Genomic DNA, 21,118 nt, shown 5'->3' with positions numbered 1-21,118 from the left:
CTGAGCCCAGGAACAAACGATTTGAGCTTAGCCATTCTCTCTCTCTCTCTCTCTCTCTCTATATATATATATATATATATATATATATATTCTCTTGTTCATATTTGTTATCTTGTTCTTATAATTCCAAGAAAAATATTTACATTTTTAATAGTTTATCTTAATGTTCTTTGTATTACTGAAATAAATAAGAACATAACTGCTGACATTTTTGTTGTCTCATGCATATTGAACATTAACAATACAGAGTACATATATTTCCAATTTAAGAATATATATTTTTTTTGCCATATTTGAATTTCTAATAGAAGATTTTGTTGTCTTTTCCTACTCAAAACTAGCTTGTCTATTTTTTTTCTAGTCAACTGGACAGCTACTTCTTATTCTATCTTCAAATTAATTTTAATGCTATATAATATCTATCAACTGCGGTTTCGAAGGTGTATATATTTTCATTTTGTTCTTACTTAAAATTAACAAAAGATTTATCTCTTGTATGCTTGTTGCATGTATTGCTGACGAAACTTTGGAACTATTGGTTGGTTGTAAAAAATATTCTCATTTGATGACAACTACTTTAATGGTAAACGTTATATGACGGCTAGCTATTACTATATTTATCTCTAATATGAGGTTTTGGCCACATGATTAACCAGTACGTACTAATATAAACTATTATTATTATTATTATTAATAGTAAACTACATATCCTAAAATAATAACCAACATGTCCTTTATATGTTTGTTATTATTTTTCTTAATCAATCATGCATGGTAATATTTTTGTTGGTATTAAACATGGTAGCATTTGTTTGTTTAAACTTTCAATGGTGCAACTCGGCGTGAGAGCAACACATGTATAAAATAATTGTGGAGAGAAGAGAGAGAATGAAAGGAAAGGGTCCAGCGGGGGCAGAGCCGCGTGAGAGAGAGAGAGAGGGAGCAGATGTAGTGGTGATGGTGATGTATGGTTGTTGATTGGTTGATTGGCTAAATTAATATCTTAAACTGTGGTTAGGGGGCGCTAAACCAGGGTTAATAATGGGTAAGTTGACATCAGAGGTGGGTTAATGAGTGGAGCGCAAGTGACTAGAGGTTGATACGGCGCAGTGGTGGTATATATTATTTTGAGCCTTCTGATATTCTGTGGCAATCTGTGACAAAGGTATATATTCTCACAGTATGTGTGTGTGTGTATAGGACCTGGAGGAGACTATATGGTAATATGCATATTACGGGTCAACTCGTATTATGGATCTATATCTCTATTTTTAAAGTTTGAGCAGTCGATCCGAACAGTTAAACTTGATCTCTATATATATGAAAATATACTTGGAGGTAAAGTTTATGTTTTCTAGAATCATTATACTACTTTGTTAGATAGGTGTTATACTTTCGGATTGATATGATGGTCCATAATTTTTAGATAGAGTGATTTTTTATTTATCTAAAAAAATAGTAAAAAATATTAAAAAATGTAAAATTTGATCTCCAAGTATATTTTTAATTTATATGGAGATTATATTTTACGATTCAGATTGACTGTTTTAAACTTTAACAATGTTGATATAAATTAATAAAGCACAAGTCGATTATTAATATGCATATTACCATAGCCTCACTCAGGTCACCGAAAATGAATCTGCTGAAATATTCTCATTTATGAACAATTTTTCTGAAATCCCTGCTTTCTTGAATCTGCCATCAAGTTGTTTCGAGATGTGTGCATAGAAAAACCAGCGATTTCGAGATACGTGCATAAAAAAGTTGGACGGCTAGTTTCAGAATTTTAGAGATTTCAAGAACACTGTTCATAAATGAGGAATTTCAGCATATTTCAATTCCAGGTCACCTGTTCCTACATCACTACAGTGTCTAGGATAGTCTGAACTGCTGCATGGAGAGGTATGAATTTCAAGTATCATTATATCTTTAGCTGCAGCGATTTACTAGTGTTTTATATTTACAATAAGCATATTGTTCCACTAGTTTCCATTAGTTAATTTGTAAGTGAGATGCAACTTGCACAGAACATCGTTATTTTTGATGAAGTACTTGATGCCTTCTACAAAGTCAACGAATAATACTAGGATTTCGGCTGATATGCTTAATTTGGTCTTCATAAATCAAAACATTTGAAATTAATAACAAATCATAATATTATTAAATTCAACGATTTAAACAATATATGCATGTTAAAGATCGTAGAATATATATAATTGGAAGTCCTTTTTATTATTTAATTAATTATACGTACAGGATCACTAATACAAAATATACCAAACAGTACTAGCTACTTAGTTCATTGGGAACACAATAACCTGATTCTATATACTAGCTGAATTTCCAATTATGTTATAAATAAAAGATAAAGACTGTCTTATTTTTTTTAACTTGGAAGAAACATATACAATACAATCAATAATTTAAATGCAGAAGTCTGCTAGTAGGTTTTTATATAATGGAGAGGATCTCTGATCTCTCTCTCTCTCTCTCTCTCTCTCTATCCCCATTAATTCTTTCTGAAAATAAATTAGAATTAGAATACTAACTACAAAGGTCTATATTATTTTTTTCTTTTATGGTTAATTTATTAGTCAGTTAGAGATTCCACAAGTACCATGGCTAGGGTTTCAAGATAGATGGCCTGGGCCATGAATTAATTACTCTGTGGGTCCTCTTCTTCTTGAGTGTATATATATATATATTTGCATATATATATTTTTTCATATAAATGAACCAAAGCATTCTATGGAAGGTCAAGAACTCTAATTTCATGAATATCAAAACTAATAGATAAGCTCTTACGTAAGTTTTTTCATATGTGAATATTCTAATTAGAGCTAAATAAAAGATAGATCATATATTGTCATTAATGACTAAATAAAATATATGATGTATCTTTTATTTAACTCTAATTAGAATATTCACATGTGAAAAAACTTACGTAAGAGCTTATCTATTAGTTTTGATGATCTGATCATAAAATTAGAGTTCTTGACCTTCCATAGAATGCTCTGGTTCATTTATATGAAATATTTAGTTCAAACTAGATTAATGTATATATAATCATTGTGTGTATATATGTTGATGTTCTTTTTTTATTAATTCTGGTCACATGTTTATGACAAAATCATCAAAACTGACAAATAAACTCAAACTTATATTTTTGTATGAATTAATTTATTAGGCTAAATAAAAACATATACATCAAATGTTATGCATTGTATGGTCCTTATCGGTGTAAGCAGCGTTGTGCGAACACTTATGTGGAAGAAAGATCTCTAGATACACCCCCATAGAGGTGGAGGAAGGAAGAATGACGTCAATTGACCTCAATTTTTTTTTCCCAATTTTGTATATATATATATATATATATATATATATATATATAGATTTTCTATATAATATTTAGAGTAAAATAGTATGGTACTGTAAAGTTGACTTCTATTTTCAAAGAAAATTTTTATATAATAGACCTCCATATGTATTTGTCTCTCATAGTCTGAAAGTCTAGCTCTGTTCCTGCATCCCCGTGTATGTTCACGTGAGGATCTTTTTGTGTGTGTCCTTAAATCTTCGAGTATGCATAAGTCCTTGCTGTTAATTACCTCGGAATTGACCTTGAGAACCTCTGTAGTAAAGGATTGAAGCAAGTATAACACTACATAGAGGATCGACGTTGATTATTTGATGCTCTTCTCTCTTTAATTAATTTGTAAAATACTTTTTATTTGGAAAGAATCCTAGAATTTGACACTAAAATTAAGAGAATCAAGGTATTGATATTTATGGTCCTTGACGAACGCCTCCTGATTTTATGAAGTCCAGAATCTGAATCAGTAGCGTTATGCAAATTCAGGTTACATGAACTTTGTGGTCCTGGATGATGAATCTGAAATGATACGCTAATTAACCTAAATTCAGAAATGAATATTGGGCATGAATTCAAGTTTCAAATTAAAGACCAGAAATTTGTCTCCTTATTGGTGTTCCATTTAATTAAGGTTTTATTTGGTTTAAGGGAATTTGAGTCCTTTTGAGTGATTTGGTTGATTTGAGGGAATTTGGCTATTTAGATTTGATATTAATTATATATGAGTAAATTTGTCTCCTTTTTGAAAAATATTTAACACATTTTTGTCATGGAACTATTTCATGAAAATTATAATTTTAGTTTAATAATTTTTCATTAAATTGATGCATTTATGCATTTAATTTGTCAATTTTCATTGAAGTAATTTGGTTAATATCAGAAAGTTAATTAGATTTGGGTATTTCATAAAATAATTGTATAAATTTCATAAATCATGATTTGTTTGGCTTTGTTTATGGAATATCAATTTGGTAAATTTCATTATTTTGGGGTTTGTTTGAATTTTTTTTCGATAATTTGTTTGGGTATTCATGAATATAATTTGGTAAATTTCATGTATTAAGGTTTTGGCATGCTCATGGAATTAATTTGATAATAAATTCATGAATTTGGGGCAGATTTGGAATTTGTTTGAGAAAATCATGAAATTAAATATGGTAAATATTATGAATTTGAGATTTTTCTTGATGATATCGGGACCTTAATGACACCTTGGGATCTTATGTGCCCTTTGCGGCAATTTGACATTTTCTATGACCATCTTTTTAAGGTCAAACGTAAGGTAAAAGCAAAAAAAGCATGTGGAAAAGATCAGTAATATGTGTTTAGGGGTGTCAACGGGTACGATATAGGTCGGGAGGAAGCATTTTCATATCCATACCCGTTATGATAACGAAAAAAAATCTTTACTCTTTTTTGTCTTTTCGAATACGGTACGAGTCAGATAAACGGATAAAAAAATGGCATTGACATCTTAATTTGCATTTTCGATAAAATATATTTTAAAACAAGAAAGAAAAAAATAATGAATACAACTAATTTGTATTATGAAAATATAATAAAATACAAAATTTTATTGTATCATGTATTATCTTCATATAAATATATATCTATATATATAATTTTATTTTTAGAAATTATCTTATATGATAACGGGTAAGATAACGAAAAAAATCATTATCCATACCCGTACCCGATAAGCTAACTGGAAAAAAAAAATCTTATCCTTGTGTTTCGGCAAATAAACGGATAAAATGATGCCATTGATCGACACCTCGATCTCTATTTGTGTTAGAAGAAATGATTGGCAGATCGAAGCTTTCTAGCTAGCAGTGCTTAAAAAGGTGAAATTAATTTCTCTGGTTTAATAAAAGAACCATATCTAACAAAGAGAGGTTATGTATCCAAAAGGAATTTAATGGGTCTTCCTTTCTGCGGCTGAATGCATTTGCTTTCCAATATATATATATTCCTAAAAGAGTACCGTTGGAATGCCAAGAACTGATAGTCTCCGACGAACTTAATTTGTTGATATTTTCTCCTTTGACCGGCTGTAAAGATGCCATCATATATATATATATATACTTAAGCTATAAAAATGTATAGCAGGACCAACCTAGCTAGCTAAGTAGATTATTAATTAATAGGTCATTAATTAATTAGAGAAAAGAACAACAGAAATGGTAACAGTATCAAACAACAGAAAAAAAAAAAAAAAAAAAAAGGAGAGAGAGGATGACTGTGACATACACATACTGTCTGCACCTTTTGCTTTAAGAAAGTAATTAATTCAATTAACTAATTGTGATTAATTTAAAAGTGATTAGATTAGTGCTAATCCCGACAAAACAGTCTCTTTCAGCCTGTGGCGTGATGTGTGTATGGACTTCATTAAGAGATTAATTGCTTTTTATGTCCCTTGTCACGTCCGTATTGAACTTTCAAATTCTCTCATTATGCTAATTAATTTTGAGCATAGTTAATTATCTCCACTTTTGATGTCTTTATAATATCTCCATTTTTTTTAATTTTAATAACTCAAACTTTTAAACTTATATATTAAAATAAAACTATTAATAATAGAAAAATTATACAGTCTCCCGTCTCCAGTCCTCCAAAAATCCCCCAGAGCAAAAAAAATAAACAAATAACATTTGTACAAATCATAATCTACAGCGGATTGGTACCAAAATTCTTATTGAAAGAGGAAACACTGAAAGATTTCAAGAAAAATATAGAAAAAGAACAATTCTTCTATTCTATATACCCCACAAGATATATCAGAGACTTCGTATTCAACTCGTCGAATATGCTGAAGAACCACTTTATAGCCACCCTAATCTTATTTTAGAATTTATAGCCAATCCACTTATAATTTTTTTGAACTTCCATTATATTTTCTTTTTTTTACCAAGTTCAACTCTCTTTTTTTTTGTGCACACATGATATGTTAGATATAAGTACTTGATATACTATATATTAAAACTTGGACACATAGTCACATAGATATCAACATTTAAAAAAATGTTTTTCTCACATCACCTACCCATCTCTATTAGTTACACGTTTTCAAAGGATGTTTATTTTTCTTCATTCAATCTCATCAATATTTTTGATGATTTTTGAGAAATTTTGTAAATCTAAAACTACGAGAATCTTGTACTCAATTTTCTCTTTCAAATGAGATCTAGTTCTATTCGCTCCCCTATTCTTTTTTTTTTTTTTTTTGATATGCAATGTATAAAGACTTAATATGCGAGCTAGGTATAAATACTTGAAAGCTTAATTAAGTATTTAAACTTAAAAGCTTAAGTAGAAGATTCAAAAGTATTCGGTATGTTAGATATAAATATTTGATGTGCTATGTATAAATACTTGATATTTCTTTGGGCATGGTGGAAAGTCTTATAAATACATTTATGGAAGATTTTAATTCAAATTAAAGCCCAATTAGCGCCAACTGTACATTTTTTTATAAAGAGTTAATATATCCGGTCTTTAAAAAGACTTAGTATGCTGGATATAAATACTTAATATGTCATACGCCAACTTTGCATGTGTCAGCTATAAATTCATTGGCGACCTTCTAAAAAGTAATTATGGTAAATTGTAGTTAAAGTTGGAAGATTTATGGAAAAAAAAATTAGAGAAACTATTATCAGGTTCTAAAATATAATTCATATCATTTTCTTTAATTAGCATCAAATTAAAGAGATTGAAAAAAAAATACATTGTGGATGTAGTCAATTTTTTAGCGTTAATCTTTTAAGTTATTGATTCATATTAAAATAAAATATATTTTTTTTCTAATATGTGAAAAGAATGTATTTAGATCATATGAAATTATTTTATATTTTATAGCTTAATTTATTTTTTTATTAATTATTTTATAAATGAAGTTATGAAGAATGAGAGATTTCGCTGAATTTCTAGACAATTTCAAACATTAAATTAAGCAATAACATAATAACATTTTCCTAATATACAGTCTCTGTCCTTTTTATCAGTTTTTCCGTATTCTAAGTCTAATGTAAGTAGTCAGTGGCAGAGTTTAAGCCAAATAATTGATAAGGTTGGAATATAATATTTTATTTATTTAATTCATATCACATTGAGTTTGGGAGTGTTGAAATGATAATTTTGTAACATAATTGTAATTCTTAAAATCATTGATTTTTACTAAGGTCAATTAATTATAAATATCAAAAAAAAAATTTTAAAAGTATAGTTATGTAACTATATAATTGATTTTTTTTTATTTAGCGTCGGTTGCTCTGAATTCACATCATCTTCAATATTGCACAAGGGAATCTTTTACAATTAATGGATTTGGACCATTCTTTTTAACTTGGCACGAATCTCAAAGCCCATTAATATTGCACCCCCAGGCTAATCTGAATTCCAAAGCGATGAGATTTAATCTTAAACTGTAAAGTGAGGCCCATCCTCTAGGGTATTAGAGAGGAGTTGAATCCGGTTGCTCTTGGAGATAAATTGGAGACGATAATCAGCCCCCTATAATGTTGTCCACATATTTTGGCTTAGTTAATATAATTGGATTAAACAATAAACAAAAGCCCCAGATCCAAACAAGATATCGTTTACTTATTACAACTTTTGGCAAATAAGAGTATGGAAAGGCTTCTTAATTAAACATTTATGTCTTTTCCTTGTTAAACATGAAACTAATTAATTCAAAAATAATTGCCTAACCTTGGGGAAGATTCTCTTCCTCAATCATTAAAGATGGGGTAAATTTACCAATTTTTATAGATATTGGCACACTTAGATAACAATATAACATATTGGTACTAAAAGTTACTTATATGACTCATTTTTATAAATGTTTCTGGTAGTTGCTTTATCCACTTTAACAAGTAATTATTTTATAAGAGAGGAAAAAAATATATATATTAAGAGCTAGGTCACCAAAGGACCCTACAATTTTCATAATTTTATTGGTTGAATGAGAGGTACATATATATTATCTTAATTCCTATGCATATTAAAAAAAACAAAAAACAAAAAAAAAAAACAAATTTTGAAGGTCAAATGTTAGAATAATTCAAGTCCATAAAGTGACCCATGTTAAGAGATAGAAAAAATTATCTATAAGAAGATATTAAACCAAAATTGGTACCTTATAATTATAAAATATACATTTGGTACATCTGACATAGGACTTGAATATTTAATTCTATATACTTTATTAATTACGCTACAGTGATATATATGAATCAGATGCTACCACCAAAAAAGGTTATTAATACTATTGCAACAAATGGTGGCTTCAAAAAGGTTTCTCTGGATAAATAATTATTTTACAAACTTTTTCTGTTTTATCCTTTTCTGTCTCTGTTCTCAAATGCAAATTAAATTATATATATCATGAGGAGGGTTCAAATGCCTCCGTGTTTTTGTGCCTCCATCTCTCTCTATTATTTTCAAAGTTCAAACAGTCGATCCGAACCGCTCAACCTAAGCTCCATACTAAAATATGTTTGGAGACCACATTTTATATTTTTAGGAATTTTTTTACTATTTTTTTAGATAGGTAGAAAAATACTGTTTTTAGATGGTTCAGATTTACTGATTTTGTACCTATCTAAAAAAATAGTAAAAAATTTCCTAAAAATATAAAATTTGCTCTCCAAACATATTTTAGTATGGAGGTTAGGTTAAGCGGTTCGAATCAACTGTTTGAACTTTGAAAATGATAGAGAGAGATAGAGGCATAATGGAGGCACAAAAACAAGGAGGCATTTGAAGCCTCCTCATATATCATATGCATAATTCAATATTATATATATCTATATATTTTGTACTGATCCCTTGAGGTGTCAGGTGTCGCTTTTGAGCTCGTCTTTTTATGTATAGTGGAGATAATTTTAATATTTCTTCCAGCATTTTTTTTTTAAAGTACCATAACTTATTTTAAATCACAACTAAAACATCTTCAAACTCCCCAATTAGTGATTCCTTGAAGACTATTTTTTTTTTTTAAATAATCGCCAGCTGATTAGATAGCTAGAAAACTAAAACTCCACGAAAGCATGTCATTAATATAATATTTGATATGATCTAACAAAACGCACTCTCTTTTTCCTAATTTTGGGGAATGAGTCCTAACATAAACAAATATTTAAATAGCATTATAGCGTCTGCTATGCACTGTCATCGCGTTTTGGGATGATACATACACGCTATCTCATTATTAGTTTGTTTTAGCAATTTAGCGCCTTATACGATATATATATAGAGCAAAGCTAGGGTGTAATGTGCTCACCAAACCCTCAGCTAGGGCGTGATGTACTCACCAAGAGAGTTTGGTGAGCACAACTTCAAAAGTATATCGGATTGACTTCAAATGCCGAATTAACATGCATCACTCATGAAGTACATGGATTCGACTTTTGAAGTCGATTCGGTATACTTTTGGAGTTGTGCTCGCCAAACCCTCTTGGTGAGTACATCACGCCCTAGCTTTGCTCCGATATATATATATATATATATAGAGTTAGGCTGGGGTGTTATGGATAGCATAGTGGCCTCTATGCTACGGCTCAATATTCGAGTTTTCAAAATCCAAACGGTCGATCTGAACCGTTCATCTTATTCTCCATATTAATATCTGCTTGGAGACCAAATTTTACATTTTTCTGAATTTTTTTACTATTTATTAAGCCACTTTGAAAATCGCTAATCCAACGGTTTTACTGTTTTGTGCAACCACCGTTGGATCAACAATTTTGTAAAATACTTAATAAATAGTAAAAAAATTCAGAAAAATGTAAAATTTGGTCTCCAAGCAGATATTAATATGGAGAATAAGATGAACGGTTCGGATCGACCGTTTGAATTTTGAAAACTCGAATATTGAGCCGTAGCATAGAGGCCACTATGCTATCCATAGCACCCCAGCCTAACTCTCTATATCTATATATATATATATATATATATATATATATATATATATATATATATGAGTAAGGCTACGGTGCTATGGGTTGCATAGAGGGCTACAGTGCTACGGCTCAATATTCGAGTTTTTAAAATCGTAACGGTCGATCTGAACCGTTCATCTTGTTCTCCATATTAATATGTGTTTGGAGACCAAATTTTACATTTTTTGGAAATGTTTTACTATTTTTTTAGATAGGTAGAAAATCACTTGATCTAAAAAATTATCCACCATTCAAATATTTGATTTTCTACCTATCTAAAAAAATAGTAAAATATGGTCTCCAAACACATATTAATATAGAGAACAAGATGAACAGTTCGGATCGACCGTTAGGATTTTGAAAACTCGAATATTGAGCCGTAGCACCGTAGCCTTACTCTCTCTCTCTCTCTCTCTCTCTTTATATATATATATATAGAGGTTGGCTAAGATCAAAGTGGTAGTTCCTGAGCTTTGGTGCTACCAATTCGTTTTTCAATTTTTAAAGTTCAAAACGTCGATCCGAACCGTTCAAATTGTTCTCCATATTAAATTGTGCTTAGAGACCAAATTTTACATTTTTCTGAATTTTTTTACTATTTATTAAGCCACTTTGAAAACAGCTGATCCAACGGTGGCTTCTGATTTTACTGTTTTGTTAAGCCACCGTTGGATCAGCGATTTTCAAAGTGGCTTAATAAATAGTAAAAAAATTCAGAAAAATGTAAAATTTGATCTCCAAGCACAATTTAATATGGAGAACAACTTGAACGGTTCGGATCGACGTTTTGAAGTTTGAAAATTGAAAAACGAATTGGTAGCACCAAAGCTCATGAACTACCACTTTGATCTTAGCCAACCTCTATATATATATATATATATATATATATATATATATATATATACGGTTTGGATCAACTGTTTGGACTTTGAAAATGCACGGTGTCATTCGATGTCACCAAAAAAGGGTGTCATCCGATCCCTCCTCATATATATATATATATATATATGAGGAGGGATCGGATGACACCCTTTTTTGGTGACATCGAATGACACCGTGCATTTTCAAAGTCCAAACAGTTGATCCAAACCGTTCAACTTGATGGATATGTTAAAATGTGCTTGGAGATCAAATTTTACATTTTTCTGAATTTTTTTACTATTTATTAAGGTGGGTACAAAAATTCAATGGTCTGAATATAGCGATTTTGTTAAATACTTAATAAATAGTAAAAAAATTCAGAAAAATATAAAATTTGATCTGCAAGCACATTTTAACATATACATCAAGTTGAACGGTTTGGATCGACTGTTTGGACTATGAAAACTTTGGAAATACACGATGTCATTTGATGTCACCAAAAAAGGGTGTCATCCGATCCCTCCTATATATATATATATATATTGGAAATCTTTTACTATTTTTAAGATTTATTGAAAATCATTGTTTTTCAGAAAAATCTGGACCATAAAAAACCAACGATTTTCAATGAATCTAAAAAAATAGTAAAAATGATCCAGCTAAAAAGAGGTAAAAATGAATATGGGATAATATAGAGGTAAAAATGAAAGTCTTGAATGGAAAAGAATGGAGAGTGAAAAAATAGAGGTAAAAATGAAAGGAAATTGCGTTATTGTTGTTGGGGTTTCACGGTGCTAACCAAAACCCGTTTAGGCTTAAGTTGTGGAATGACCGTAGAACAAAAATTACTACGACCAACTTAAGCTCAGTATTAAACGGGGTATGTCAGGAAACTTTCCAAGGCGGTCCACCTTCAGTATTCCTTTAGCATCAAAACCCAATTTAATCCTTTTACAGATCTACTCCATGATTGATTTCTAAAACTTTAATCTACTTACCAATTAAATAGATTAATATAGCATATTTATACCTTGTTTCCAAATCACAATTGGAATGCAAACCAAGCGAGTAGAGCCTCACCAGGGAAGGAATCGACTCGGAGTATCACACGTGTGATACCTCTATCGGTTATCCACCAGGACTAACCGCAGAGCGGTTTATTTCTTCTGCCAGAAATACCGTAAACCGCGAAATTCTGCAAAAATACTATTCACGGGGAAAAGACGAAAACCCGTAAACATGAATTTTCGGTTGCTCAGTTTCATCAATATGCAAAACTGACATACCGTGAAATTTGGTAAAACACTATTCATCAATCCCGTAAATATACCTCACAACAACTCGCAAGATTATACGTCAACTACGTATAACTTTCTTTTCTCAACCGAAACACTATTTGGGAGAGAAACTGAGAAAGAGAGAAAATACCGACCCGTTTCGATACGAAACGGTATGAGTGAATTAGCTATTTTCTCTCTACCCCTCCACCCCTATTTATAGTGTTTAGGGTCGGTTGCAAAAGACCAAAATGCCCACTAAGTTCGGCCTATTTACAAGGTATGCCATTGACACCTCATCCTTTTATATGTGAAATGACCAAAATACCCCTTCCACACCCTTCCACACTCTTCTCCATGTTTCTACACATGCAAGGTGGCATAGGTGTGAAATGACCATTTTGCCCTTGTGGATAGGATTGATGACGTGTCATCTGGATAGGATCGATGACATGTCATGCGGATAAGAACGAATATGAAAAGACCCGAATGCCCTCGGCCCGAATACAAATAATATTCGTATAATTATTCTGAACAATTATATTTCTTGCGGTTGTTGTTTCGGTAATTTATACAACGTGTCCTGCACATTTATAAATTAACCGGTTAACTTTTATACAACGTGTCACACACGTTTATAAATTAACCAATGTTTTTGCTTGTTATTTTTACATAACATTTATAATTTAATTATAACACGTATAATTAATTATAACCATCTTACTATTGATCATAACCAATTTATAATCAATCACAATAAGATTCTCCGATTAACTCCTATATGGTGTGACCCAATAGGATCTGTGTTATGTTGGTAAATAGAGTTAAAACTGTTTTAACTTCTATAATCATGGGTGGCATCTGGCAACACATCATGACCATCCAATTACACAGATGATGCTGTACTGTACAATATCACGATCCAGTAAACAATTTACTTGTGTCTGTTCTTCTGTCTCATAGCTATCAGATTAGTTTCAAGGTAGATGTGTGTCAACCTTGCTAACTGAATCTTTTCTTGATCTTGAGCAGATTATCAAATATAATTACTCTTGTAATTATACCGCTAGCAGATAATCTTACTCTATCAAGGGGCCCAGTGATGCTATAGCTCGTATAGAGATACGAGGGACAAATAGTATTCTTGGTAAACCATCACTACCTCAGCTAAGCCATGTATACCGAAGAGCTACCGTTATAACTGCATTTTACCGACAGCGTTTGATAACAATCACACATATACATTTCTTAGTAGGAAAGATGAATACCTCATACTGTAGAACTTGACACTGAATGAAAACATAAATGACACGAACACAATTCTATTTAATGTTTCATTCGGGGTCTGTCAAATATCATGTTCCTAGAACATGTATCTATGTGATTAAAATGACATCTCGTGTCAGGTGGTTTGTAAAACTTAACCATCTTTTAATCCACATACTAACCTTATCGCGGTAATTAGTGTTCCTTCTAATTACCTTGGTCAGTGACTTTTTAAGAGTATATATTATCTATATTATGGAGTTTCACAATTTCAGTCATGAACTCGAAATGATCCATAAATTCAATAATACTCAAGGCAACAAAATGATATTAATCATCCAATTCATGAACAAAGCTTTATGATAAATTATCGTATTATTGACTTCTAGATTATTACACTAACAATTGTAGCACCATCACCAGCTAAAAAGAGATTAAATTGAAAACCAGATCGTATTATCATTTATACCATAACCAAGACTAAAATGAATATGGGATAATATATAACAACTTATATCCGGAGCAGTAAAGTCAAAGCTGGTTGAGAGTAATTTCATATCCGAATAATTGCGGATACGGATACGGATATTCACCTTCATGAAATGATCCGTATTCGTATCTGCCATTTTTTCACTATATGCAAAAATTATCTGTATCCGCAATTATCCATATCCGTTTAATTTGGATTCTAAATACAGAGCGGATTATCCGTATCTGTTTACACCCCTATAATCATTCATGATAATTAACTATCTTAATTTTAACTCATGATTCAGAAAGTATAATATTTTATTAAACAAACGAAGAAAAAAAAAAGGTTTCTCTCGTTTCCATGAAAATATTTATATATTTGTTATACATGACATTGTGGTTTAATTCTATAATTGTGAGGGGTTATATAAGACCACTAATTTTATTTGATAACTTTGATAATTGATTTGCCGTAATCAAAATCAACATTCTAAATAACGCACCATAGCAACGCTATAGCGTTTTTTATTTTAAAAACTAAGTTATGAGATAAAAATGCTTTAATTCAGTTACAACCGTTATAATTGTAATAGCGGCCATCAATAGCGTACACTATGCTATATATATATATATATATATATATATGCTTTTATATAAAGGCTAAAACTAAAAATTTCTTTTAAGAACCAAATATTTTTAAAGTTCAGATTACTTTTGCTTTTAAATAGAAAAGAAAAAAGATCTTTTATGCCATGATACTTTTGTTATTTTGAATAGAAAAAGATAGATAGTTTATGTCATGATGTTTATGTTATATTGAATAGGAAAAGATAGATAGTTTATGATATTACTAGTAATATTTTGAATAACAATTTGGACTTTGTACTGGTTCAATATGAATATTACAATTTCTTATTAAATTTGGTGTTACTTATTTCTCTATAAAACTTTAGATAATATTGATAATTAGTAGATATATAGAAAATATACTTTTGAAAAATGAACTATGTAAGATAGCTTCTGCTATAGCTATGCTATTTGCGATAGCTTTTTTTTTAGTCCTTATGCGATGATGCAGTAATCGCTATTTAGAATGTTGATCAATAAAAAAAAATATTAAATTACAAACTTGTTGCCTATGATTCATTTAGATTGTGCATAAATTTGGTGTATTTTGAAAACATTTAACTCACTTATATGTTATTTTACTTGTTTGATGGATGTGAGTTCTTTCCATATTACGCTAACTTGTACGCAACCTCCTTAAATTATAGAAGTAGTATCTAAAATTTGAATTATTTATTTTGTCAAACATTTGGATTTGTCATGTTATCAAACAATTTGGTTAGCAATATAAAATATTTTTTTTCTCATTTTTGTCATCTCTCTCATTTAATATTTAGATTTTAATTATAAGTTACAAAAATAGATAAATTCATTATGTATCTTATTATAAATAGACAGAGTCCATAATAGCGCCGCTATCCCCTATCAAAAAAACTTAACATGCAGCTAAGAATTCACTATTTGTATTTAAATTTTTATCCCAAGATATATTTATACTTACTTTTATAAAAAAAAAACCTCCTAATTGATTACATAAAGATTCCATGGAAGCATTATACACCACTTTTACACCAGGCGTGATCATAACACTGAACTAATTAAAGTATTGAATCCAGCTTTAATTTTCTATTGTACACAAGCCATTGACAATCGTATCAGCCAGAGTGGAAGCCTTTATTACATTGTATTAAAGATAAGCACTACAACTATTCTTCAATTTAATATGTTGGTCATGGGTTCCTATGTATATAGAGATAGACTATCATACTTTGAGAAGTAAAAAGAATGTTTTATTTTCTGTTGATATTTTTATTTTTAAAATTTAAATAGTCGATATGAATTTCTCAACATGATTTTCATATTAATATGTTTTTGGAGACTAAATTTTATATTTTTTGAAACTTTTTTACTATTTTTTTTAGAATTTTTTAAAATCAGTGTTTTGGGATCAATTTTTACTATTTTTTCAGATTGTCTATCCACAGTTTCAATCAATTCTTTTCTTCCTTAGTGGAATAAAATATCTATACCAATTTATTTCCCTTTTCCTCTCCAGTCAAACATGATCTCTAAGAAGAAAAATTAGGTACAGTGAAATCAATCTTTATGTAGGATTTTCAAATATTTAATTCTTAATCAATCAAAAGTGGATAAGAGCTAGGAAATAAAATATCTGGAGGAAAAATGTCTCAACTTGAATTAAGAAAAATCTACATAACAAAAATTCATATGAAAACACTTTATTATTTGCTTTCGTACTTTCTTAAGTTTATTATCTTTATTTTTTTTTAGAAAATAATAAAGATCATCAACTTAAGAAAGTACTAAAGAATATCAATTGTGTTTTCATATGAATTTTTGTTATGTAGATTTTTCTTAATTCAAGTTGAGACATTTTTCTCACAGATATTTCATTTCCTAGCTCTTATCCACTTTTTATTAATTCAGAATTAAATATTGGAAAAATCATATATAAATATTGATTTCACTCTACCTAATTTTTCTTCTTAGATATCATGTTCGACTGGAGAGGAAAAGAGAAATAAATTGGAATAAAAATTTCATTCCACCAAAAAAGAAAAAAATTAAGTGAAATTGTGGAAATGATATAGAAGTGAAATTCAAATTTAAACTTTTTATATTTAAAATCATGTTTTTTTTTCAAGTAGGTCAATTCTCTATTCTTTTATGAACTAATTGTATACTCTACAGATATGGTTAATAGAGAAATTTATATTTTCCAAGAGATGAAATTGACTTATTTACTGCTACTATTCCACTCTTTCATTCTTTTATCTTCAACCGAACACGACTAGAATAGTGTGAAATAAAAATCTATTCTAAATTATATTTTTCCTAATTTTTCCTCTATTTCACTTCTTTATCAAACAAGTCCAGAAATAACTAATAATTTTATATATGCAAAAAGAAAATTCATTATATAATAACAGATTCTTTTGTTAAGTATAATGAAAAAATATATTTAACTAATAATTTCATTTTATCCGTATCTGTATTCATTATATATGCAAAAATAATATTTGGATCATTTCTAAAATGAGAAGTACAGTAAATGTAAGTAAATGGTAAAAGAAAATTGAGTCATTATTATCTATTCTTAATAAAGAAAATTGTAGATCTTTTGATAAAAGATTTTAATTGTAATAATGAAAACTATAGTGCCTTTTCAAATAATATTTCTAAAAGAAGGTTTCTAAATCAATATAATTGTTAATAAAAAAAAGAGAGAATGTAATAGTAGAGTTGCTATTATTGTTTGGTGCCCTCAATTTTGAATAGGGGTAAGGGGTGTCAATGACACCCTTTCTTTATAATAAGATAAAAAATAAATTTTCAAAATAGACATTAAAAAAACATGATTGTCGGGGTTAAGAGAAATATTTATTATTTATAAAAATGGAAAGAGTGTTGTTCTATCATTTTGGTAGAACAATGTTTCGTATTCTAAACTACTTGGCAAAAAATTTAGTTGAATAAAACTTCTACTATTATGTCTATGTATGAACGGTTTAAATAGCATTTATTGCGTTCATAGTGGAATGGTTGAAAAAACGACGTTATTGTCATATTGCGTTGCTATAGCGCCAATAATGCCATACTTTTTTATATGGTCCGAAAATACTATAACAGCACTATAACACCGCTATAGCGCGCTTTTTAAAACCCTGCTATGTACCAAAATAGCAATCTAAAAATGAAAAAAAAATTAAAATAGTGGCAGAATCAATGTAGTAATATTCAGTCTATTCGGCCGAATATTCGGTTAAATATTCCTATTCGATCAGTTGCAATCAAAATAGAAAATCTATATTCGGTCCGAATATGCGGTTTAGAGCATATTACCGGTTTAGAGTATATTAACAGTGGTTTATGCCACATATTACCGATTTTGAGTATATTACCGGTTTAGAGTATATTAACAGTGGTTTATCTCACATATTATTGTTGAATGCTCATTTAAAATATGCATATATAAATCCGCATATGCAACTGCATACAGCATATAGGTGGCTTTATGCATACCGCATATAAACCGAATATTAAAACACTGGGCGAAATAGAGTCAAAGAGAAACACTTGTTTTTCTTGCTCAATAAATTTTAAAAATATACGTCTAGTTATATATTTTCTCAAAATAATTTATAAAAATATAATTAAAATCAGAGTTCTAAATAGCTAACTATAGCTACGCAATAGCTGCATTATAGCTTTTTCGGACCTCAAAAACTATAAAGCTATTAACCGTTTTTCTTTTATAATGATTCTAAATAGCTAACTATAGTTGCGCTATAGATTTTTCGGACATTTTGCTTAAAATAAAAAAAAATATGTTTCATTCTAATATTTTCTCAAAATATATTTTTATTTCTATGCTTTCATAAAATAAATAAATAAAATATACTTAATATTAAAAATAATTATAAAATTGCTGACCACTCCCCCCCCCCCCCCCCCCCCCCCCCCCCCCCCCCTCTCTAAAAATAAATAAATAAATAACAAAATAAGAAGTATGGTGATGGGTGCACTGTGCACACCTAACCGCCATGTGGTGATTTGTGTGGTCGTTACAAATAATTTAAAGTCATAATCTAATGCGTTCCCAATATGCACGTCCAACAACCTTTTCAATTCTTTCAAGACAACATAATAACCTATCAACCATGTTAGATTATGTTTATTAAAAAAATGCACTAATGAAAATAAATTCAAAACATGCTATCTTTTTTTAACATACAACAATTAATTACATATTACAATATAGAGTATGACTAATATAGCATCAGTGTCATTTCAGTCTATATAACACCAACTCCAAAACCTATCAAATTGAGTTCAAATAGTGAATCCAAACCGTTCAAACCGATCTACTTCATTAGTTGTGCGTTTACATGTAAAATTTATAAGTTTTTGAGTTTATTTGATATCAAGTCAAGCGGTCAAATGTTTGAGTTTCTAAGTTAATTAGTTTGAACGGTTTGGATTCACCATTCAATGATTCTACTTCATTAGTTGCCGCTTGATTTGATACTAAAATAACTCGAAAATATAAAAAGTTTGCATGTAAACGCATCACTCATAAAGTAAATTAGTTTGAACGGTCTGGATTCACCATTTGAACTCGATTTGATAGGTTTTAGAGTTGGTGTTATATAGACTGAAATGACACTGATGTTATATTAGCCATACTCTACAATATATACTTGAATCTTACAAACACGTTGATTTATGTGTATACTGCAACTTAGTTTTATGTTTTTTTTTTTTTAGATATTAATGTTTAGTTTCTATACGTATATTATGATTCAAGGATTTTTTTTAAAATAACATCAAATTTAAATATTTTAACGAAAAAAGTACGCTGGATTTGATTTTTATTAAAAACAGCTCCACCGATCCCGTGAATCAGTGAAGGTAGAAACTTTTTTGCTCCAACACACTTGTTTTGTTGAAATATTTACATTTGATTCTATTTATAAAAAAAAAAAAAATCATGATTCTCAGCCAAAAACCATGATGAAGGATTTGGCGAATTCAACCACATGAACTGCTACAGAGCCAGTGCCACACAGAAAAGATACTAAATTTTAAAACAAAACTGCAGTTCTGGGGCCAAGAGGCAAGAACCAGTGACCATGGGCTTGGATCGAAATATTCGGGTCATGTCGCACGTGCGAGTGGCAAAACGGCACGAATTCCTACAGAAGGGCTGGAGAATACACATGTGCCCCTATGGGCTCCAATTAGTCTGGGCCTGGCCCACCCATGTTCCCACGTGAAACAATAACAGCTGGGACCCATTCTTTCCCCCTGTAATTTGAATTTCCTTTATTGAATAACATAGAAATCAAAAGCCATAAAAAAAAATATTGAAATGAAATTTTTTTGAGAATTTTTTTTGTTGTTTAATTATTCAAATTGTAATATTGACATTGATCTTTGTTTTCTTTCAGTTTGTAAACATTGATTGTTACAGTCAAATAAATATATCATGATGGGATCAGTATGTCAGCTTCTAATAAAATATTGTGCGAGAAAGGACCTGTTCAAAGGAACACCTGTAATTCTCTGAATGATGCATTCACAGGTTGTGTTTGACAAGGCCCAACCCATACACAGTAAAACATTCGTAAAACAAAGAATTTCTAATGTTGCAATCATTTTGAAATATTCTTCGTTAAATTCATTATTATCATCTAAATGACATCTGAATTTCTAATGTTGCAATCATTACACAAATTCGTGTAATTTGATTGACAGTTCTTCAATAAGTGTTTAACTTCCATCTTGAGAGGTTGATCTTGGCAATAATCAAATTCAATTAAAATTTACTTATCTACTTAATAGGTTAAAAAGGAGAATTCAATTCGCTAAACAAGTTTAAATTTATACCCAAACAATAAAGGAGTTGACTTTTCTCTTCTTTTTTTAATTCATTTCCAACTATTTTATCGAGCCTGTAAAGCCAACTCTGCAGTAAGGGTGCACAAAAAGCTCATAACTCATTATTCATTTGAGTTCGATTTGCAAAAAAAAAAAAACTAGTTCGAAACGAATCAAACCAGCTCAGCTCTGAAATAAATCAAACCCAATTCAGTTCAAAATTGATTCAAATCAAACTCAAACTGAGTCTGACTCGGTTCGAAACTCTTCTTTCTAGTTCAAAATCCTATTTCAATTTCAAACTAGTTCAGTTCAAAATTGGTTCAAACTCAAACTGGAACTGAGTTAAGTTGGCTTTGGTTCGATTCGTTTGCAGCCCGACTGTAGTCTGTAGCGACCAAAATATTTTCCTTATATTCATTAATTGCTTTTAGCAGCGAAGTCATGTTAGATAG

The sequence above is a fragment of the Carex rostrata genome, chromosome 8, assembly GCF_964058835.1.
Source record: "Carex rostrata chromosome 8, lpCarRost1.2, whole genome shotgun sequence".
NCBI classification, from domain to species: domain Eukaryota; kingdom Viridiplantae; phylum Streptophyta; class Magnoliopsida; order Poales; family Cyperaceae; genus Carex; species Carex rostrata.
The sequence above is the reverse complement of the archived record's forward strand: the minus strand, read 5'-3'. Positions refer to the sequence as shown.